The following is a 23,810-nucleotide window of genomic DNA, read 5'->3' as shown; positions in this document are numbered from 1 at the left end:
GAAACAGCTGTTAGGGGAAACTTTTAAAAAATGTTTTCCACTACAGGTTTACAGGTTGGCTCATGCAACACCAATGATGACATGCACTGTCATTATAGTGATGACATGCACGTCGTTATAGTGGGCGATTTTAACATCCACACAGATGCTGAGAATGACAGCCTCAACACTGCATTTAATCTATTATTAGACTCAATTGGCTTTGCTCAAAATGTAAATGAGTCCACCCACCACTTTAATCATATCTTAGATCTTGTTCTGACTTATGGTATGGAAATTGAAGACTTAACAGTATTCCCTGAAAACTCCCTTCTGTCTGATCATTTCTTATTAACATTTACATTTACTCTGATGGACTACCCAGCAGTGGGGAATAAGTTTCATTACACTAGAAGTCTTTCAGAAAGCACTGTAACTAGGTTTAAGGATATGTTTCCTTCTTTATGTTCCCTAATGCCATATACCAACACAGTGCAGAGTAGCTACCTAAACTCTGTAAGTGAGATAGAGTATCTCGTCAATAGTTTTACATCCTCATTGAAGACAACTTTGGATGCTGTAGCTCCTCTGAAAAAGAGAGCTTTAAATCAGAAGTGCCTGACTCCGTGGTATAACTCACAAACTCGCAGCTTAAAGCAGATAACCCGTAAGTTGGAGAGGAAATGGCGTCTCACTAATTTAGAAGATCTTCACTTAGCCTGGAAAAAGAGTCTGTTGCTCTATAAAAAAAAGCCCTCCGTAAAGCTAGGACATCTTACTACTCATCACTAATTGAAGAAAATAAGAACAACCCCAGGTTTCTTTTCAGCACTGTAGCCAGGCTGACAAAGAGTCAGAGCTCTATTGAGCCGAGTATTCCTTTAACTTTAACTAGTAATGACTTCATGACTTTCTTTGCTAATAAAATTTTAACTATTAGAGAAAAAATTACTCATAACCATCCCAAAGACGTATCGTTATCTTTGGCTGCTTTCAGTGATGCCGGTATTTGGTTAGACTCTTTCTCTCAGATTGTTCTGTCTGAGTTATTTTCATTAGTTACTTCATCCAAACCATCAACATGTCTATTGGACCCCATTCCTACCAGGCTGCTCAAGGAAGCCCTACCATTATTTAATGCTTCGATCTTAAATATGATCAATCTAGCTTTATTAGTTGGCTATGTACCACAGGCTTTTAAGGTGGCAGTAATTAAACCATTACTTAAAAAGCCATCACTTGACCCAGCTATCTTAGCTAATTATAGGCCAATCTCCAACCTTCCTTTTCTCTCAAAAATTCTTGAAAGGGTAGTTGTAAAACAGCTAACTGATCATCTGCAGAGGAATGGTCTATTTGAAGAGTTTCAGTCAGGTTTTAGAATTCATCATAGTACAGAAACAGCATTAGTGAAGGTTACAAATGATCTTCTTATGGCCTCAGACAGTGGACTCATCTCTGTGCTTGTCCTGTTAGACCTCAGTGCTGCTTTTGATACTGTTGACCATAAAATTTTATTACAGAGATTAGAGCATGCCATAGGTATTAAAGGCACTGCGCTGCGGTGGTTTGAATCATATTTATCTAATAGATTACAATTTGTTCATGTAAATGGGGAATCTTCTTCACAGACTAAGCTTAATTATGGAGTTCCACAAGGTTCTGTGCTAGGACCAATTTTATTCACTTTATACATGCTTCCCTTAGGCAGTATTATTAGACGGCATTGCTTAAATTTTCATTGTTACGCAGATGATACCCAGCTTTATCTATCCATGAAGCCAGAGGACACACACCAATTAGCTAAACTGCAGGATTGTCTTACAGACATAAGGACATGGATGACCTCAGATAAAACTGAAGTTATTGTACATGGCCCCACAAATCTTAGAAACATTGTGTCTAACCAGATCCTTACTCTGGATGGCATTACCCTGACCTCTAGTAATACTGTGAGAAATCTTGGAGTCATTTTTGATCAGGATATGTCATTCAAAGGGCATATTAAACAAATATGTAAGACTGCTTTTTTGCATTTACGCAATATCTCTAAAATTAGAAAGGTCTTGTCTCAGAGTGATGCTGAAAAACTAATTCATGCATTTATTTCCTCTAGGCTGGACTATTGTAATTCATTATTATCAGGTTGTCCTAAAAGTTCCCTGAAAAGCCTTCAGTTAATTCAAAATGCTGCAGCTAGAGTACTGACGGGGACTAGAAGGAGAGAGCATATCTCACCCATATTGGCCTCTCTTCATTGGCTTCCTGTTAATTCTAGAATAGAATTTAAAATTCTTCTTCTTACTTATAAGGTTTTGAATAATCAGGTCCCTTCTTATCTTAGGGACCTCATAGTACCATATCACCCCAATAGAGCACTTCGCTCTCAGACTGCAGGCTTACTTGTAGTTCCTAGGGTTTGTAAGAGTAGAATGGGAGGCAGAGCCTTCAGCTTTCAGGCTCCTCTCCTGTGGAACCAGCTCCCAATTCGGATCAGGGAGACAGACACCCTCTCTACTTTTAAGATTAGGCTTAAAACTTTCCTTTTTGCTAAAGCTTATAGTTAGGGCTGGATCAGGTGACCCTGAACCATCCCTTAGTTATGCTGCTATAGACTTAGACTGCTGGGGGGTTCCCATAATGCACTGAGTGTTTCTTTCTCTTTTTGCTCTGTATGCACCACTCTGCATTTAATCATTAGTGATTTATCTCTGCTCCCCTCCACAGCATGTCTTTTTCCTGGTTCTCTCCCTCAGCCCCAACCAGTCCCAGCAGAAGACTGCCCCTCCCTGAGCCTGGTTCTGCTGGAGGTTTCTTCCTGTTAAAAGGGAGTTTTTCCCACTGTCGCCAAGTGCTTGCTCACAGGGGGTCGTTTTGACCTTTGGGGTTTTTACGTAATTATTGTATGGCCTTGCCTTACAATATAAAGCGCCTTGGGGCAACTGTTTGTTGTGATTTGGCGCTATATAAATAAATTGAATTGAATGCACGTAATGCCTTTCTGCCTTCTGCCTTCATGTTTTCCCATCTGTTTTTTTTTTTTCTTTTTTCAATGCTGCCATATTGTCTTGGGGTAGGTGCACCGTGCATGTTGTGTGCTCGTGTGCTTGTCTGCACCTGTGCATGTTTGCACAGCTCATTAATCAAGAAATTCAAATCCTCCACAAATATCAGTCAGGGAGACAACACCACAATGCAGAACCTCATCCCATGCCACTTATATGAACCCTGATTGGCTGTCACAACAGGATGCACCCTCATGGAAAGTTTCTGTGCATGGATGTATGTTCAAGTGGGACTTTGATGATTCAGCAAGGGTTCCTAGGTTTAAGGCAAAATCCTGCACGAGAACAATTAGCCAATCAGCACTCCACATTTCCCTCTGAATGACAGTGACTGACTGATATGTTGATATTATACACGTCTGTGTGCCTCCTCTTAAATAAATCTCACTAACCACTGAGGGGAAAGAGGAACACAGACAGATATTTCTCTTCAATGATTATTTGCTTAAAGCCTGTTTGGAACGAGCATGGGATCACAGACTCCACTCTCGACCGTGATGAATTGCACACTGCATTGCAACTCACCACATAGAGCCTTCCATCCCCCCCGGTGCGAGGCACTAATAAAGGCAAAACAAGAGTAGCAACAGTGCTGGAATGAGCCTGCAGGGAAAACTGCTTTTCCCTGAGCTTCTTATTCTTTTTTCCCCCTCACCTCACACTCTAATACAGTGTTGATGCAGGCAGAGACACTCTGTGCTCTCGTTGTCAGGCGAGCAGAATAAGCCCGTTTTATTCAAATTCTAATTTTATTCCAACAGTCATCGCCAAGACTTTATTCTGCACCATGACTCAAACGTCTAATAACGTATGTGCTGTCAGGAGTCTGAGTGCAGACAAACATCTGTATTTGCACTGTAGCATTGCTTTGAGTGCTGCTGTACATCTGTCAAATCGCGTTCCCGACATGCACAGCTGAGCTCGAAGAAATGCTGACAGTCGACACATTCGGCGGGCTTGGATGTGCTTCGAAATCTGGGAAAAGGCCCAATTCACCACCACCATCACCACCAAAAATCTGCATATTCAGTCACTACATGGAAATTCTGCTTAAATATCTGAAAGGTTTCAAGTGGCTCCAGGACCCGACACCTGTCAGATCCCCCAATTTTATGGCTCAAAGTAACATTAGCATGGGATTGATTGCATCTGTACATGGGACTGTTTTATGTGTGGTAAATTGCATGTGTTCTGATGACTGTTCAGCCAGGATTAAAACATCAGAAACTCTTCTAACTGCTTATGCAGCACAGCCGGAGGCCTGCGTACCATAAATTACGTAATGTCTGATTGTGTTCCGTCAACACCTGAGACCTCACACAGCGAGTGTACGCACGTCATTTGGTGTGAGATGCATGAGATCGATGCATCGTGATTTAGTGGGAGATGCTGTTTATGTTGATTTGAATGCATCTTTACTCTATAAAGGCTCAGTTATGAAGAGAGAAGCTGCATATCTGGACATAAATGAATTCATGATGTCACTTGGTCATGTTTTTGTTGTTCACCGTTGTTGGCGAGGACTTTGTTGATTGATAACTTTTCTGTGTTAGGGGCATGTCACCAAAGAGGATTAGGTAGCTCACATGTCTAAACCTAGTCAGAAATGTTTACTTTCAAATCAGAGCCCCCACGGGAATGGAATAATCTTTCCCTCCTAATCCTGTTTTGGGAATTTCCTCCAATGTCTCTTGGGTCCTTTTTCTCAGATTTGAGCAGCTTGATTTCTATTTGTGTTTATCAAACCTTCATGATCTTATTCTTGTCTTGCCCTTCTCTTCCTTTGCCTGTTCCTTCTCATCACTTTTTTTCACTTTCAGGACCCCCCCCCCCACCCTAAAACCATCCCTCCATCTGTCTCCAGCCGTTGCTGTGGTTACAGTTTGTTCTGCTCATCAAGCTCCTGCTGTGCCCAAACAGACTGTCAACACTTTAATTACTCACCCGCTCATCCCTCTTTTCTCTTAACATCTCAGAATTTAAAACCTGTCTGCAAGTTTTGACATTTAACTCCTTGTCACATACTGTTGAATTACTTTTTTTAAATCCATTTCACTTCTTTTCCATCAACCTTTGTGGTACATCTTCAACCTTTTCATCCTTTGTCTTGAGGTCGTCTTTCTTCACAGTCTTCATATATTAGTTATATAATTTTGCATTCTTTAGTGCTTGTGTTTACTCTACCAAGGGGCGTGGCCTTGCTTATTTTCTGAGGAGGTGTGTGTCTCACTGTGGTATTGCTAACTGTTTTCAGGTTTCAAAATGTTGAATTGTCTGTTTTTGCCAATCATTTGGGCCACTGTTTCAAGTATCTGAAGATCAAGACTGAAGCAATTGTTTCAATTAGTTTTTAGTATGTTACAAAAGAGGGAATTGTTTTCTGAAACACTGAATCTCTTCTGTACACAAAATGTTTCTATACTTTTGTTTCAAGCAATTTGAAACATTATAAGCTTCGAAAATGACTCAGCCTGCTGAGCATTTTAAAACACTGGATCATGTCTTAAAGCATTTGTATGTTTTTATTTTATTTATTTTTTTAATCTTTTGAACATTATGAAAAGGAACAACAGGGCTAGACGCTGACCACTTTTTGCCACTAGCCCATTCGGGGTTTTCACGTATCCCATAATCAATCCCTTGCGTGCCAGAGTCGCTGCAGTCAAAACAACATAGAGAATCCACACGATGACAATTGTAAATGAATATTATACTACAAAAATGTAATTTTTTTATGCTTTTCATTACGTTAATAAGAGACTGCTGCATGATACCCTGAAAACTTGCTAAAACAATTATAACAAAAAATCTGTGTCTGCTACATTTAATCTGCGTGGAATTTAATAAGCGCAAACCGAATTTCAGACGTATTATATATATTAGTTTGGAACAAAGAGGACAAACAGTGTTGTAAAGAACAATAATCAAGACGTTAAAGAGCCACTCCCATTGAAAATAACGGAGAGACAGCCTGTGATTCTCGCATGTTTACATAAAATAAACGCAATAACAATGTCTAAAAACCCAGAGAATATATTCACAAGAGTTTTAGGCACAATAGAAAAATAGTTTTATGTTGCGATGTTAATTGTGTCGTCCGTGTGCAGCGGTTAAAGTGAAGCGTGATCAGAGCGTATCAATGCAGTTCTCAATGTTACTGAGATCTCGCAGCACAGCGACCTCTCCGAGGTTTTGCGGGATTTGAAACCTGAAAAGCCTCAATAGGGCCATTAGCTTTGATAAGTTACTGACCCCACCAAAATTCTACTGGTCCACAGGTTCGTGCGCAATGCAAACTACAGCGACAACATTTTTTTTTTTTTTTTGATGCATTGTCATGCATTCTGGTGCATTATAAGGCTGAAATTAATAAACACTAAGACTGCATAAAATTGCCATTAGTTGATGACTTTTTTGCATTTCAGTTTTTGTTTGAACATGCTAATGTTCGAACTAACTTTGTACATAACTTTCTGTTATGTATTTACATGTTAAAGTGTTGGAACTGACCGTGCATGCACTTATGAATTTAAGTTACTTTACATTTTACCAGTTAAGTGTTGTGAATGAATTTTTAAATTGGAACTGACCTTTTTCCTGGCTGTTGTCCTGTTTTTGGGTGGTTGTAATTTAAACATATTAGAGTTTCACTCATTCAAAGCGTTCTGTTCTCTTTGTGTCTTTTTCATTTGCTTCCCACGCCAAGGAGGTGCGGGAGACTCTGCAAGAGTTTCATGCTGGACAAAAACAAACATGGCAGACTTGCTGAAGTTTGATGACACAGAGATGTGAAGAAATTCGACTTTGCTGCCGGAAAAAAATGGTAAAATAAATAGACTTTTGCGAATCTGACCCCAGTGGACCATCATTTTCTAAATTGTACTGGCCTGCAGGGCCAAATCGCCACCGGGCCACCAGACAATTGGCAGTGTCGAGCCCTGAATAACATTGTGAAGAAACTTCTGAGGTTTTCTAAATGGGGCATCAGTTACTCAAGTAGTTTCATTGAGTTTGAGCATTTTAAAAAGGTTCTAACTTTGTAAAGAAAATGTTTCACTTAGTATTTTGAGCTTTTTAATAGTCACTTTCTGAAGCTAGCGTGGTTTAGTTTTTCATTTAGAAACTGAATCACTTCCATGCTTTGAAACTGTGAGTAATTGTGTGAAGCAGTTGTTTAATTTCATGTTTTGAGCATTTCTATACATTTTTATGATTTTTTTTTTTTCATGTTTCCAAAGTAATTTATTCATGGAGCACCTTGAGCCTTTGGAAACAGTGAATCATTTTCTGAATCAGTTGTTCCATTTAGTGTTTAGAGCATTTCACAACATTGAGCAGTTTTCTGGAGCAATCTGTTTAGTTTAAATTCTTGCCAGCCCCACAGGTGGAATAAGCTTAAAATCCAGCTCCTTCGCTCTGCCTGCACGTTCTAGTTTCTTCTCCATTTGTCATCTCTTCATCCACCCATCACATGCCATCTTCTTGACACATCACTGCATCTCTCTTGTTTCAGGCTTTCAAACATTTCTCCTTCTCACTTTGATTGAAAAATAGTTAAACCCCAGGGGTGTGACATCTGAACGCTCCAGCTTTGTGTTTTCATCTGTTACCCATAATTATGATCAGTCCCTCCTGGAATCAGTTTGCTTAAAAAATTATTCCTTGATGAATTAATGTGTTGCTATTCTCTTCTCTTGATTAATTTGTCTATTCTGTATTCTTCCATTCATTTGCCCGTCTGTTCACTTTAGTTCCTATTTTGAAGAGCGAGAGCGTCCCATCTGCTCACACGTCTCTCTTACTGTAGCATCAACATGACAGACAGCCTCGCCAACAACAAGGTACAGAATGCTAAAGCTCATGGGAAAAATTAAGCTTTTATTATACTATTTAACTTCTTTGAACCACACGATATCTACTGTTGGTGTATCTTCTGCATGAGAATTTCATTTTGGTCATTGAAAGGACTTTTTGTGAAAACACTTCTAAGACATAAACGTGTCTCCTATGATTAATGTTTCAAAGCAAAACTGCTGCAAATGATCAATGAAGACTGTAATGAATCATGTCTCTGTTACAAAGCTCAGTTAGAAATAGTTTTTGTTTTTTTCCATATTTTTTGTTAATGTTCCTCAACTGTATAGTTGTACGTTTCCCATGTTGCGCTCCATAGTTGGTATATTTATCAGATGGTAAAGTTCCACGGTACCCCAAATCCCCTTGTCATTAAATCTTTGCTGCAGTTGATATCTTTAACATACTATACTCAGCAGTATCATGAGTAGGCAACTTTTTACCAATTGTCTTACCACCCCGTTAATTGCTCCATCCCCACATCTTGAAGTTAACCATGTACTTGCTACAGCCAGATGAAATGTGGGTGTCCCCTTGGCTTTCTCCATCCATTGGGGTCCTCAACACTCAAGCACCTGTGCACTGGATCTTGCATAGAGTAATGCAGCACATGGCCAAAGTTTCAAAGCTCTTTCACAATGTACTTCTCATCAAAGTCATTCTGGCAGTGTCCAAGGATCCGCCAAAGAGACCCAGTACCAACGGCATCCAGTTATCACCTTATGTCACTGGTTAACATCCACGTCTTAGAACCATACAGTAGGACAGGTAGCACTTGGCACCTAAAGATGTGGACCTTCGTTTCTTGTGAAGATGTTGGCATCCTTTCCCTCAGTCAGGATGCCAATTTTCCACTGTCACCCTTGATCTTAACAAAATCATCTAAATCTTTGTCACTGTCATTTAAAGAGTTTGCTATATATCTTTGTAGTGATCATGGGCAAAGTGGTTCATGAGGTATGCTTAAAAAGTTAATAAGGTTTGTAGCTACTTATGTCATAGCATTGGATAAAAGCCCATTTTATGCTAAAAACAGACCCGTTTCTGTGTTGCTTTAAGTGCAAAGAACAGGGGTTTTCATGACATTATAGCAGTCCAAAAAACTCATTTTGTGTCCTAATTTCTATCTATCAGCAGTAGTTTGTACGTACATGGTCCGAAAACCTTCCCAGAATTTTCTAGATTTCCACATGTGGAGTTACTCACACTGGAAATTATACCAACATGGGTTTTATTAAAGCATAAAGATGTGTTATGAACTATGGTTCCCGCTAATGTTTAGCATTAGTTATGGTTAGCCATGCTAATGTTAGCATTTGTATAGGCAACCAGACTAACGGAAATCACTGCAAAATGTTAGCCTCAACTGCGGGTAACGTTAGTCTCATGTACACCCTGTTTTGTTCAAGCAACCCATTGGTTGTCAAAGTACACCCCCAGAAATCCGGGTATTACCAGAAAACTGTCATCAGAGAGTGGAGCTTTGAGGATATTTAAAATGAAACTCCATCTCTATCTTTAAATGTACATGGGGGGTAAAACCAAATTTGCACTCGTTCTTATCTTTAAGTGCACATTTTGCTACCTCCTCTGTTTGTCGACTTTGATCCGTCATATCCCTCCTACTTTGTCTCTACTTCAGCCCTTTATTATTTCACTTTCTCTCCCCTATTCTGTCCTTCTTGACTTAACCTTCTACACATCAGCCGTTTCTCGTCCTTTCATCTGACCTGTGCAGAATCATCACCCCACTGTGTGTCATTCTTTCTTCTTTTACTCGTAGCTAGTCTCATTTAATCCACCTTACAGTTTCCCTCTCTCGCTTTCATCTGATCTCGTTTCTCTCTCATCACCCTCTTATCCTCCCATATATCCACTCAGCCAGTCTGATCTGCTGTGTCAGTGTGCCAACTGTGTGTGCAGCTTATGTAAAAAAAAAAAAAAAAAAAGCCTCAACTGAAGGAACAGGTTTGGAATTGCTGCAAACGCTGCCAAACCCACACGTCCACACGCCAGGTGAGATTACACAAAGCAGAGATTCACCTCGTGGGTAAACTGATGCCAGACAGCTGGCTGACAGGCTCACAGATTCTTAGCGTGGCAAAAACGAAGCACGGTAAAGTGATGAGGGGAGCCAAACAGTGCGATCTTCTAAGGTTTTTGTTGTTCTGAATGCACATCTGTTTATTATTGTGTGGGAGGAGCACAGCACCGATGTTGATGTGCTCCCGTGCATGTACAGATCGGCCTCACTGGCACAATACATCATAGCAGTAATGTGTGTGTGTGTGTGTGTGTGTGTGTGTGTGTGTGTGTGTCTGTGTGCAACGGTCAGAAAGTGCACGTGCGTTACCTTTTCCGTCTGTGCGGCTTTATAATCCGAATCAACTCCACATGTTATCCAAGAGTGTGTGATTTTGTGTGTGTTGGTGTGTTTTAGCACAGATCTCGCTGCAGGTGTTTCTCCTTGTGCCGGGCCATCGGGGGAAGAGGAGGAGGAGCAGGAGGGTGGAGGGGGCGTGGCCTGTGGCTTATATGCTTGTGCTGAAACTTGTTCCTCCCACACACACACACACACACGTATATCAAAGCAACAGAAAAGGAATCTGATGTAGGTCAGTGTCAGAAAAATGCGGGGTTGCGGGAACTTCAATCCAACGATATCCTCTTATGCTTCTATAGATGAAGAAAAACCTGGAAAATCCACAATTATTCGCTCAATTCCAGCGCAGTATTCCAAAACGGTGACTTGAGTTAGGAGAAGGTCTGAAATCCACTCGGCTTGAAATCCTGTTTCGAGCATTTTTGAGATGATTTCTTCATGGTTCTTTTTTTTTTTTTTGGTTCCTGGAGGGGTTCAGTCGAGGGCGAGAAAATCCCAGAGTCTGCGGCGATCTTCACCTCTCCTCATCCCCCCTTCCTCCCTCCTCCTGTCCTCTTTCTCCTCCCCCCTCCCCACCTCCTTCACACTGCCTTGTCTCTTCCCAGTTTGTTCATCTCGCTCTCAGGCTCCCTTGTGTACCTTCATTCTGTCACACTTTCACCTTTTCCTTCCTCATCCCTCACGAGCCCACCCGCAGCAATTTTCAGGGCGTGTCACGAGGCTCTGTCGCGATCACCGTCGGCTTCCCCTCCGTAATGAATCAGCCGTTTGTCGACGACCTTGGCAGGTGCAGCGTGGGAGTGTTGGAGGTTATCCGGCGCGATGGGGGGATCACTAGAAACCTGCAAAAGAAGAGAACCATTCAGAGCTGTGTGTGACATGTCCGTTATCCTCCTCTTCCCGTTCTTCTTCTTCCAGCACCTTTTTGTCCACTGCTTGAACTTTCCATCATATCACTCACTCCCTGTCGCCTCGCTTTCTCCCTCCATCCCTCCCTTCACGGTTCTCTTGCCTGTCCATCAAGCACGATCAATAGTTGTGAGACCCTCTTAACACTTCTCAGTGGGCTACGCCGGTGCAACACGCACGAAATCCTCATGCATGTGACGCTCCAGCCTGTGTGTGTGTGTGTGTGTGTGTGTGTGCGTCTGTGTGCTGCACACACGCAGCGTACTGAAACAACCCGGCTATTGATCTGCGCCAAAAAGCTCCCTGTCAGTCAAACCCGTAAAGACGACACCTTCACGAAGACGATCTCGTTGTCTCACTCTCGAGCTGTGGTCAGTGTTCCGTGCACCTGCTACACGCACTTAAACAAAAAAATCTATAGTTGTGCACAAATTCTTGCTTCTCCTTTGCGATCACTTTGCTACTTGAAAAGCACCAGGGAGCCGTCTTAGCTTCTCTTTCGTTACTTTCATCCCGATTTCACCATCTTTCACTTGTCTGTCTTTATTTATTTTTGCCCTTGATGAGTTGAGAAGGTGGAATTACTAACCTTGTTTTCCAGATCATTCCACTACGACTGCTGGATCCGTCTGCCTCAGCTCTATGGAAAAACACCCATCTCTCTCTCTCTCTCTCTCTCTCTCTCTCTCTCTCTCTCTCTCTCTCTCTCTCTCTCTCTCTCTCTCTGGTTGTTCCCTTGCTCGGTCTCGACAGCTGCAGCACTGTCTGCCTCCTCACTGAGGGCACACTTGCTTGTCTGCGATCACCCCCCCCCCTCCCTCCGCCCGCTCTCTTTCTCTCTATCCTCCTTTGTCGTTCTCTGTCAGGCTGCAGGCTGATTGAATTTTATGTCATGTTAATCCCACGGAAAACAGGTACTGAATGAAGAAAGACGCACGACAAAAGAAGTTGAAGGAACATATGTGAATGCGGGGCGTAAGACTTTTTTATTTTGTTTTATTTTTAGAAATCCTTGCCTGCTTCACTCGGATCTCCTCCAGTTTCCTCTTCGACTCCTTAGCGCTCTGCCGCTAATCCTTTTTTTGGGGATTTTAGCGTGCACATTCTGTTTCCTTTTTCTGGTGGAGGGAGTAGGATTCCTGTAAAGTTGACAAAAAGATGAACGATTTCTCAGTGGCATTGAGCTACAGCGTGCAGAGAAAGAGAGAGGGGAGAGGCAAAAGTGGAGAAGGAGGAAGAAGAAACCACGACGATTGAGGGAGGATGATAGAAAGGGAGATGAAGACGTGGGTACGGAGGAGGTAGAGGAGGAAATAAGTCTGCTGCATGATGGGCAGAAACTCAACTTTTAGCACCTGAAGCTACAGTGGGTCAGTGTGTGATGAAGGCAGAACGGAGGAGGTGGTAGAGAAGAGGGTGAGGATCTCTGGGGGTGCAGAGGAGATAAGTAGGGAGGAGTGGATGGAGTGATAGCATGAGCATAGATACAGTTTCAAAGGCTTGATTTTCCTCATTGTGCTGCCAGCTCCTGGAAATAACCATTTAATGGAAACCAACGTGGAGTGTGGGGTTCCATTCCGGGAGCGCAATCTGGAACGCCGCATGACAATGACTACTAGAATTCACGAGGAAGCAGGTCACTCGGTCAATACAATCTGAGTTAAGAAGTTTTTTACTGTCATGTGCACAGTAAACACATTATAAAATACACATTATTAGACTGAAGAATCTGTTGTATACACTATTTAATGGATGTACAGTTTAGAGGATGTGCAGATGTGCAGTTTATGCAGTATTGGCAGTTTTGTGCAGTATTGTGTAGTTTAAGCAGCATTTCCTGCTGTACAGGAGTTTACAGTCATGCAAACAAAGACATTAAAAATCTGAGATAGTTGGTTCACTTTTGCCCAGAATTAAATTAGGTTCCCGTGTTCACTCATTTCCCCCATTTACACTCTTTTCCTGAATTAATTTCGACCCCTTTATTTTTGTTTTTGCATGTTCTGGTTGAGTGCATGTTTTTCATTTAATTTGATTTAAGTTTAATAATTCCTGGAATTTACAGCCCCAGGCTCTATTTTTAGATGACTGGGGTGGGGGTGGGGGCGGTATTTATTGAGAATGCAAACACTACATTAGCAGAGCAGAAGCCCACTGGCTAATTCAGTTGACTAATTCACAATTAATCAAACCACTTGTGGTTTGTCACCCAATGGCAAAAAGGAGTCAGCTGTGGAGGAGAGGCTGGGTTTTTCAGAATGACCTGCAACACATGAAGATGGGTAGGCTAAGGTAAGGCTAATGGTATAACCGGTCATTTAAAAAAAGGTTCATTTGCATCTACTGTAGTAAAACTGTGCACGTTTAGCTCCACATCGAAGCGATTCATGCAGCCTGACATTGGGGCTGTGCATCTTTTTTGAACCCCTGTGTGATATCACGGGATTTGACTACTTCCAGGGACAGCCTGCCATTGCGCAACACAAGCACAGCATCACTTCAGATGGTGTACTGTTTTGTTTTCAGCTGCAATCACCAAAGCAGTTGTGAAAAGTGCATTTTTTTTTTCGGTTCCCGGTGGAGAAGGGAAGACAAGGCAAATGGGACAGGTTGTGCCAGTGAGATTTAATATGAATAATGACCAGACGAGTGACGAGCCAATAATGCAGCTGTCCCTGGAAATAGTATATGCGCTTTCATTTTAACCCGTTATCACCCACCCTCAAACGAGACTACGGTGCCCAATTTTAATGATGTTTTTGTCTGTTCACTGTCAACAAGAAGCATTTACTCTGAGCTCTGTTAGCACCATATAATGATGTTAATTAGCCAATTAGCTTCTGCTTGCTCACATGGTGTTGGCTTTCTAAATAAATTATGCCCGATTAAGTTGATTTTTGTTCTGAGTGAAAAGGTACCAACCCCCCCCCCCCCCCCCCCCACACACACACACACACACACACACCCCCACCAAATGTAAATATAAAGACTTGGTTGTAATTTTCTGGAATTCTCCTTTAACCTAATCAGACCAACTTTCCTCAAAGCAAGGTCCAGCAAGGACAGTTTTGACGAATCATTTGGCTCAGACATATCCCGTTTACAGCACACTGGCTTTATGGTTCCACAATTTACAATTAATCAAACCACTTGTGGTTTGTCATCCAGTTCTGCTGTGAGTCACCTTGAAAAAGTGAAACTAACATGAACGGCTGAGTTCACTATTTAGAGAAACCTGTGAATACACTTATTGCAAGAAGCCACAAATCTATACTCAACAAAAAACGCAACCCTTTGGGTTTTGCTCCCATTTTGTATGAGATGAACTCAAAGATCTAAAACGTTTTCCACATACACAATATCACCATTTCCCTCAAATATTGTTCACAATCCAGTCTAAATCTGTGATAGTGAGCACTTCTCCTTTGCTGAGATAATCCATCCCACCTCACAGGTGTGCCATATCAAGATGCTGATTAGACACCATGATTAGTGCACAGGTGTGCCTTAGACTGTCCACAATAAAAGGCCACTCTGAAAGGTGCAGTTTTGTTTTATTGGGGGGGGGGGGATACCAGTCAGTATCTGGTGTGACCACCATTTGCCTCGTGCAGTGCAACACATTTCCTTCACATAGAGTTGATCAGGTTGTCAATTGTGGCCTGTGGAATGTTGGTCCACTCCTCTTCAATGGCTTTGCGAAGTTGTTGGATATTGGCAGGAACTGGTACACGCTGTCGTATACGCCGGTCCAGAGCATCCCAAACATGCTCAATGGGTGACATGTCCGGTGAGTATGCCGGCCATGCAAGAACTGGGACATTTTCAGCTTCCAAGAATTGTGTACAGATCCTTGCAAAATGGGTCGTGCATTATCCTGCTGCAACATGAGGTGATGTTCTTGGATGTATGGCACAACAATGGGCCTCAGGATCTCGTCACGGTATCTCTGTGCATTCAAAATGCCATCAATAAAATGCACCTGTGTTCTTCGTCCATAACAGATGCCTGCCCATACCATAACCCCATCGCCACCATGGGCCACTCGATCCACAACATTGACATCAGAAAACCGCTCACCCACACGACGCCACACACGCTGTCTGCCATCTGCCCTGGACAGTGTCAACCGGGATTCATCCGTGAAGAGAACACCTCTCCAACATGCCAAACGCCAGCGAATGTGAGCATTTGCCCACTCAAGTCGGTTATGACGACAAACTGGAGTCAGGTCGAGACCCCGATGAGGATGACAAGCATGCAGATGAGCTTCCCTGAGACGGTTTCTGACAGTTTGTGCAGAAATTCTTTGGTTATGCAAACCGATTGTTTCAGCAGCTGTCCGAGTGGCTGGTCTCAGACGATCTTGGAGGTGAACATGCTGGATGTGGAGGTCCTGGGCTGGTGTGGTTACACGTGGTCTGCGGTTGTGAGGCTGGTTGGATGTACTGCCAAATTCTCTGAAACACCTTTGGAGACGGCTTATGGTAGAGAAATGAACATTCAATACACGAGCAACAGCTCTGGTTGACATTCCTGCTGTCAGCATGCCAATTGCACGCTCCCTCAGATCTTGCGACATCTGTGGCATTGTGCTGTGTGATAAAACTGCACCTTTCAGAGTGGCCTTTTATTGTGGGCAGTCTAAGGCACACCTGTGCACTAATCATGGTGTCTAATCAGCATCTTGATATGGCACACCTGTGAGGTGGGATGGATTATCTCAGCAAAGGAGAAGCGCTCACTATCACAGATTTAGACTGGTTTGTGAACAATATTTGAGGGAAATGGTGATATTGTGTATGTGGAAAAAGTTTTAGATCTTTGAGTTCATCTCATACAAAATGGGAGCAAAACCAAAAGTGTTGCATTTATATTTTTGTTGAGTGTATATAATGTCTATGGTTTAACCTATCCAGTGGAATTTGTTGGTGTGGCTACACTGGTACATCCATACAGCGGATCCTATAATCTCTTTGTATCACATTCCTCAAAGCTGAGGAAGGCTCTTAAAGACCAGGTAGAGGAGGCAGAACAAGGGAGGGGATAAGGCTTTGGGAAAGGAGGATCATGGGGCAGCTGCAGGAGGTGAGAGGAACACATCCCTGCTGCTGCTCCACTACATCAAGATGTTCTCGGATTAATGAGAAGTGGCTCCTGGCTAACGAGCCTGCAGCTCCGGTGCATTGACGCCATCAGAGATGAGTTGGGGAGAAACCTCCACCGAGGCAGACTCACATGTGCTCTTATCTGATTGTCAAAGAAACATTTTAAATTGCAGACCAAAAAACAAAACAAAAGCAAAACAGAAAGATCCTCGTACTTTGTAATTAGTATTTCTATTATTATTATTATTATTATTATTATTATTATTATTATTACGTCCATCACCATAGATAGATACTAGGCCATAGAAGAATCCATAAAATTTAGGAGGGGATCCAGATCTGGATCAAGGATCAAGTTTCACTTTATATAGGCTTTAAAGGATTTCTGTTAGCAGGATTATGTCAAAACTACTGCACAGATTTGGGCAAAACTTTCAACACAGATACATATAAAGCCATGGAAGACGCCACTGAATTTTGGAGGTGATCCGTATGCAGATTCTGGATCAAGGTTTCACTTTATATATATTCTTTGAAGGATTATGTCCCAAGTACTTCACGGATTCTCACCAAATTTGCCTCACAGATAGATATTATGGCATGGAAGGCTCCACTGAATTTTGGAGGTGATCTAGATCCAGATTCTGGATTGGACCAAGAGGTGATCCGGATCCGAATTGGCAAGCATCAGAAATCTGCTTGCTGTTGTTGTTATTATTAAATTAGATTCAGAAGCCTAAATTCAATGAAAATAAAGCACATGTGCTATAAATCTGCGTTTCACAGAAAGTAGGCAAGTGTCGCTTCCTGGGATTAGTCATTAGACCACTTTAGAGTATTTGTCTCTCTGTTTTTGAGTCTACGTCTCTGTTGCTTTGTGAATTCACCTTGTACATGTAAGGAAGTCACCGTGCGTTTGCAATCCACGGGTGACACACATGTTGAATATGCTTCGCACTCAACTCAGCAGGATTGGATTTGTGTAGCTGTGCTCGCACCAACGCACGCTTTGCACACACCGATCTGCACACAAGGCCAGATGCAGTGTTAAGCAAGCTTTTGCACACACTTGCTGAGCCATTATGTCCCGGGTAAATGGTGTAGAGGCTTAGATTGAAGGACAGATCCCTGTGTATTTGTCTCAATCTAAGGATAACAGGAGACAAGGACAGGAGCGCACATCCACACAACTGCTGCACAACTTCACCTTGTAATTTTGCTGTTGGAGCCATATACACGCTGTTATGTATTTATTTATTTTCTCTGCATTAGTAATATGGTCTCAGAACAATTTCCCAGTTACTGCTGATATGCTGTTGTAGCGACAGTCAATGAGCTACAAAAAAAAAACAAGACCCAAGCTGTGTGTTGTTTGCCTACATTGTTTTAAGTGTAAATGTTAAGTCCCAATAACACACAAGAAGAAGCTGTGAAAATGACTTCAGGGATGTTTTGGTTATCGGAATGTTTCAAAGAGTGAGCTGTGGAATGCATTATTCCCTGTTGGAAGTCATGCCGAACAATCAGGTCATTTCAAGGAACATGTACCGGTGCTGCATATTTATGGAGCTCCTGTTGAACCGCAGTGGGTACTGGATGGCAACCGCCCATGTAGACAACCGGTCCAACACCAGTTCTCAAAAGTTGCCATAAATCTGCCATACATGAACATGGTAGCACCTCCCAAGGTGGCATGGCATTGTGCAAATACACATCAGGAGCCATTTCTAAAAGTGTGCTGTTGCAAAACAGAAATTTTGGCAGTGTTTGTGAATGTGTGCATGTGTGTCTGTATCTGTTAAAATCTGGGTCCAAAGACAGGAAGTGCACATCACATACTCACTTACTTGTACGCTTTCTTACTTCTGGCAAGTACTACAATGACAGCGGGCGAGTAGGTTCCACATCAGTGTTGCTGCATACTGAGAATTCAGTTGCAGTTTTGGACTTTTGTTCTCCTGCAAAGATACCAGCATCACCCGTCATCTCTGTTGAATGACTTTGTGACTCCATAAGCCTTATGAGCGATATGAATGTCTTTGCAGAGATAAGTGCATATCTCTAAGTTCAACACTTTCGCCACATACAAATACACTTACAATGGCCACGTCCGTGAAGACATTGAATGCCTTGATCTTAGTCTTGAGCCAGAAGGATGACAAACCCACACACTCTGATTCCTCACCCAGCTTCTCAAGTGCTGCAGTCAGTGTATCCATTGATCCATAAAGATGACAGCATCATCTGCAAAGTCAAGTTCAGTCAGACTTTCTTTGCCGCTGAGGCTGATGTCGGCAGTGCAGGCGGTTACTTTAACAAAACTCAAGACTGTTGATTACTTGTGCTTGACCTCACTTGCATTTTGTTGAGTTTATTTGATGTTAGCTGAAACCCCTTTTCTTGCAGCTTCAACAGTGCTTGTAAACTGTTGTATATGCTGGTTTACTGGCATTGATTTGCACCGTAACAAAAGGAACACAGCAATATTTCACCTGGTTGTTTTACTGCCACAAACACCTACAATATAAAGACCGGGAACATCCTGAGTTACTGCTGCCAGCCATTCATTTCAGCACCACGGTCAGCTCAGGTGAGCGATGCCACCACACTGGAGCAGTGATCAAAGACCGTTAACAACCAAATGTGAACACCTATAAATACAGACTGAAAAACAAACGCAGCCATGATGAAGCCATAAAAATTTTTTCATATAAATAATGCATGATGTTTGGTGCTAAGAAAATGTTGCCAGTTATACGATATTCTATAAATAAGAGGTGGTAATTAGTTATGTGGCATTTGGTGCTCCCCCCAAGGCCCTGAGAATAGGACTATGGATGATTTAGGATGAAAGGCACCATGCTGTGGATGTGTATAGAGAAGAAAAGGTGTCAGTGTTTTCCTTGGGGTTTAAGTCAATAATTCTCTTGGTTAAATAGAAATCAAGCCAGCATGAGTTGCTTAGCAGTATGGATGCATATGTAAATCATTTAAAACCATTATCCATACAGCTAAAAACAGAAATATTGCTTTTTCTTTCTCTTTTTATTCTTTGTGTTAACGTTTCTGCTTCAACACTCTCTCTCGCTCTCTCTCTCTCTCGCTCTCTCATTCATCGTTGTTTTTTGTTGTTGGTTGGTTGGTTGTTTGTTTGTTTCTGCCCAGCCACATCTTGACATTCCAACGAGATTGTACCTCTGGTGATTTAAAACTCAAATCTTTGTGTGTGGAATAAAAAGAAAACCTATTTAATCAGAAATACTGTTACCGAGAGAACACTTTGTGAAATATCTCACAGGACTTCAGTGATGTACAGTACGTACTGTACAGCTGGAATAGATGCAACTTAGGAGGCAACATATTGCAAAGAATTGGCAGTTAAACTGTCACAATTTGACAGCCCATCATGGTGAAACCAGCTGTCATCGATTTTATGTTCTTTGTTTTCCGGTTATTTTATATTCTTTAATGTTGTGCCTTTTTCTGTACTGCACCTTAAGGCATTTACCTTTTGGTCTTGTGGTGTTTTTATGCCTCAATTGATTTTGTTTTTATATATATAATTTTATTTCACTGCAGCTCAGACTGTTTGAACCACATAAACGGCGTCCTCATCCATAAAACCAGACAGCTAGTGCACATTGCTCTCTACAAAAATGCCATCGCCCCAGGATGCCTTTAAACTGTGACTCAGGGCTCCAAACTGAGTCAGAGGCATTGCTGGCAGATAACAGGCAGAAGTAATTTCATGCCAAGGGTAAAAAGGTTTAAGAAGAAACAACAACACAACTGTTGAATTCTGTATTATGTATATAAGTACAGTCTGTATTCTAAGATTGCTGTATGTCGTGGTTGCTTCATTTCAATCTGACTGTAGTGGTGTACAGAGGAAAAATGGCAAAAAAGTGTCACTGTCCAAATATGTATGGATGTGACTTTATATTATTTGCTGGAGTGGAAATAAAATCCTGATTTCATAACTAATTATGGTTTGCTAATTACATGGTAGTCACAATACAATTTCAATCGATAAATCATGATAATCAGTTAAAGAAATACAAGCTGTTAGCAGATTTTTTTTTTTTTTTATGAAGATGTTAATTGAAGTGTTACTTTTGCCAGTGCAAAGTCATCACCCACTGAGTAACCTTTTTGGTTATGTAAATAAGAATATTCAGGAATTTGTTTTTGTCTGACTTGTTTGTTCATTGGAGAGACGCCTTGTAGTACTATTACTGTTCTAAGCACAAGACGGCCCCAGTAACATATAACACTTTTAACCTTTTTTCAATATGTTTTAGGAAAAATACTTTCCAAAGACCAATGTTTTTTTAAATAACCCCCCCCCCCCCAAAAAAAAAAAAAAAAAAATTTGATAAAACTTAAGAATGGGGGAAAGCAGTAAAGTGGTGCAATAAACAGTGCGAACACAGTGCAATTCAATTTCAACTTATTTCATTTATTTAGTGTCAAATCACAACACAGGTGCCTCAAGGCGCTTCACACAAGTAACCTTAACAACCCCAGAGTAGGCACACAGGCGACAGTGGTAAGGAAAAACTCCCTCTGGCAGACCAGACTCAAAGGGGCGACCCTCTGCTTGGGCCATGCTATCGACACAATTGACAAAACGAATATACAGGAAATTTTGGGAGTCCATGCTGGTGCACAGGATGGGAGGCCTGCAGAAGAAGACACCCACTCCCATCTCTGGATGAAGCCACACGTCAAACAGAGAGAAAAAAAAAACAGAATTAGGCAGCAGAAAACAACAAATACAGTATAATTTTTCAGCATTAAGCAACAAGAAAAACAGAGGAAATACTAAGGTGATTGCCGGCCACTAGCCCTAAGCTTCACTAAAAGACCCAGACTTTAGATAAAGTTGAGGCTGCGGCACACTCTGTTTATTAATAAAATGAATTTAAAAGGGCAGGAAACATACAACCCCTGGCAAAAATTATGGAATCACCGGCCTCGGAGGATGTTCATTCAGTTGTTTAATTTTGTAGAAAAAAAGCAGATCACAGACATGACACAAAACTAAAGTCATTTCAAATGGCAACTTTCTGGCTTTAAGAAACACTATAAGAAATCAGAAAAAAAAATTGTGGCAGTCAGTAACGGTTACTTTTTTAGTCCAAGCAGAGGGAAAAAAATATGGAATCACTCAAATCTGAGGAAAAAATTATGGAATCATGAAAAACAAAGAACACTCCAACACATCACTAGTATTTTGTTGCACCACCTCTGGCATTTATAACAGCTTGCAGTCTCTGAGGCATGGACTTAATGAGTGACAAACAGTAGTCTTCATCAATCTGGCTCCAACTTTCTCTGATTGCTGTTGCCAGATCAGCTTTGCAGGTTGGAGCCTTGTCATGGACCATTTTCTGCAACTTCCACCAAAGATTTTCAATTGGATTAAGATCCGGACAATTTGCAGGCCATGACATTGACCCTATGTGTCTTTTTGCAAGGAATGTTTTCACAGTTTTTGCTCTATGGCAAGATGCATTATCATCTTGAAAAATGATTTCATCATCCCCAAACATCCTTTCAATTGATGGGATAAGAAAAGTGTCCAAAATATCAACGTAAACTTGTGCATTTATCGATGATGTAATGACAGCCATCTCCCCAGTGCCTTTACCTGACATGCAGCCCCATATCATCAATGACTGTGGAAATTTACATGTTCTCTTCAGGCAGTCATCTTTATAAATCTCATTGGAACGGCACCAAACAAAAGTTCCAGCATCATCACCTTGCCCAATGCAGATTCGAGATTCATCACTGAATATGACTTTCATCCAGTCATCCACAGTCCACGATTGCTTTTCCTTAGCCCATTGTAACCTTGTTTTTTTTCTGTTTAGGTGTTAATGATGGCTTTCGTTTAGCTTTTCTGTATGTAAATCCCATTTCCTTTAGGTGGTTTCTTGCAGTTTGGTCACAGACGTTGACTCCAGTTTCCTCCCATTCATTCCTCATTTGTTTTGTTGTGAATTTTCGATTTTTGAGACATATTGCTTTAAGTTTTCTGTCTTGACACTTTGATGTCTTCCTTGGTCTACCAGTATGTTTGCCTTTAACAACCTTCCCATGTTGTTTGTATTTGGTCCAGAGTTTTGACACAGCTGACTGTGAACAACCAACATCTTTTGCAACATTGCATGATGATTTACCCTCTTTTAAGAGTTTGATAATCCTCTCCTTTGTTTCAATTGACATCTCTCATGTTGGAGCCATGATTCATGTCAGTCCACTTGGTGCAACAGCTCTCCAAGGTGTGATCACTCCTTTTTAGATGCAAACTAACAAGCAGTGTTGTATGGCTGGGGGGCCTGGCTGCCTTTTTGTTTCTGTCTTTTGTTTTTCCTTCCAGGTGGCTTGCATTTGGGACTGAGTGGCTGTGTTGCTGAGGTTATCAGGACCTCACCCTGATCACCTGCGGCTCGTCAGGACTCACAGCTGAAGTGCATTTATATGGATTGGAACATGGTGGCATTTAAGACTGGAGTATACAGTGTGTATTTGCCAGAGACTCGACCTTGTGACCAGACGGGTGAGATCGTCGTCTCGGGAGCCATCTCATCATCAGTGGATGCAGAGAACGTCCAGGGTTTGATGCACGGTCTGTGAAAGAGGAGGGGGTGAGGTCTCACGCTCGTCAGCACACTTCCTGAGGTACGTTAGATTTTGTGACTAACATTTATACAGTCAGTAAATGTGGTGTCCCTCACACCTTTATTATATTGAGCTGTATGTTAGTCATGTATCGGCTTCCACTGCAGTGGAGTTTTGTGAACTGGATGTTCCATGCCTGCAGGTTGGGAAGCTGATTAGTAATCAAGCCAGGAAGTGTTTGCTGTTTGTACACCTTTAAGTGTTCTCTCTGTGTGTAGAGTGTGGACTCACATAATGGTTCCTTCTTTCACAGACTCGGTTTGTTGCGGCCACCTGGGGGGTGTCGGCGGGGTCCTTGGGTCCGAATAGCTTCTGGCTCCGGACCGTTAGCGCTGCTGGGAGCGCACCACGCCAGACCGCACTTTCTGTTATTTTTGTATCACTGTTATGTATTAAATTCAGTTAGCCTTTGTATCGTGCTCTGCTTATTTCATACTGGGTCCTTCAAACGCTGGTCGGTTCTCCGAGCTGCATCCGACACATAACAGTAGTCTCTGGCCAAACATCACGGACCCAGCGGTAGCAGAGACGGTAACGCGCCGGGAAGGCGGCAGCAGACGTTCAGAAGTTATCCGGATCAGTTGCGGGTGCTCTCCGCCCGGATGGTGCGTGTTTGAGACCCATTACTGAATACTGATTCGTGCTCTCTTGCAGCCGTGTTCCTGTGTGTGCCTTATCCGTGGGTCGTGGTGGAGTGTGACTGGCGACGGCTTCGCGTCGCACTTCGACCGGATAAGAGGTTTGAACGGGAGCTGCAGGAGTGAGTCTGTAATGGGTGAACGCGCACGGCGGAGCTCTGTGGCACGGGTCGCGGTGCTTCCT

General features: G+C 42.1%; 2 protein-coding genes across 7 annotated transcripts in view; one reads left to right on the top strand and one right to left on the bottom strand.

The window, feature by feature from the left end:
- Window positions 1-11,443, bottom strand: part of LOC117505084 (leucine-rich repeat and fibronectin type-III domain-containing protein 4) — a 69,042-nt gene extending 57,599 nt beyond the window's left edge. The window contains exons 1-2 of one of the 4 annotated variants that reach the window (XM_034164615.1): window positions 11,399-11,443; window positions 10,252-10,312 (exon numbers count right to left, since the gene is read on the bottom strand). The gene's annotated coding sequence lies outside the window, so the exon portion shown is untranslated. Of the gene's footprint in view, window positions 1-10,251; window positions 10,386-11,398 lie in introns of those variants that run through there. The other 3 variants (XM_034164616.1, XM_034164617.1, XM_034164614.1) reach the window with 3 other exon arrangements.
- Window positions 1-23,810, top strand: part of pcxb (pyruvate carboxylase b) — a 501,867-nt gene that overhangs the window by 363,998 nt on the left and 114,059 nt on the right. The window lies entirely within an intron of this gene.

This window comes from Thalassophryne amazonica, chromosome 23 (genome assembly GCF_902500255.1).
Source record: "Thalassophryne amazonica chromosome 23, fThaAma1.1, whole genome shotgun sequence".
NCBI lineage: Eukaryota > Metazoa > Chordata > Actinopteri > Batrachoidiformes > Batrachoididae > Thalassophryne > Thalassophryne amazonica.
The sequence above is the reverse complement of the archived record's forward strand: the minus strand, read 5'-3'. Positions and strand labels throughout refer to the sequence as shown.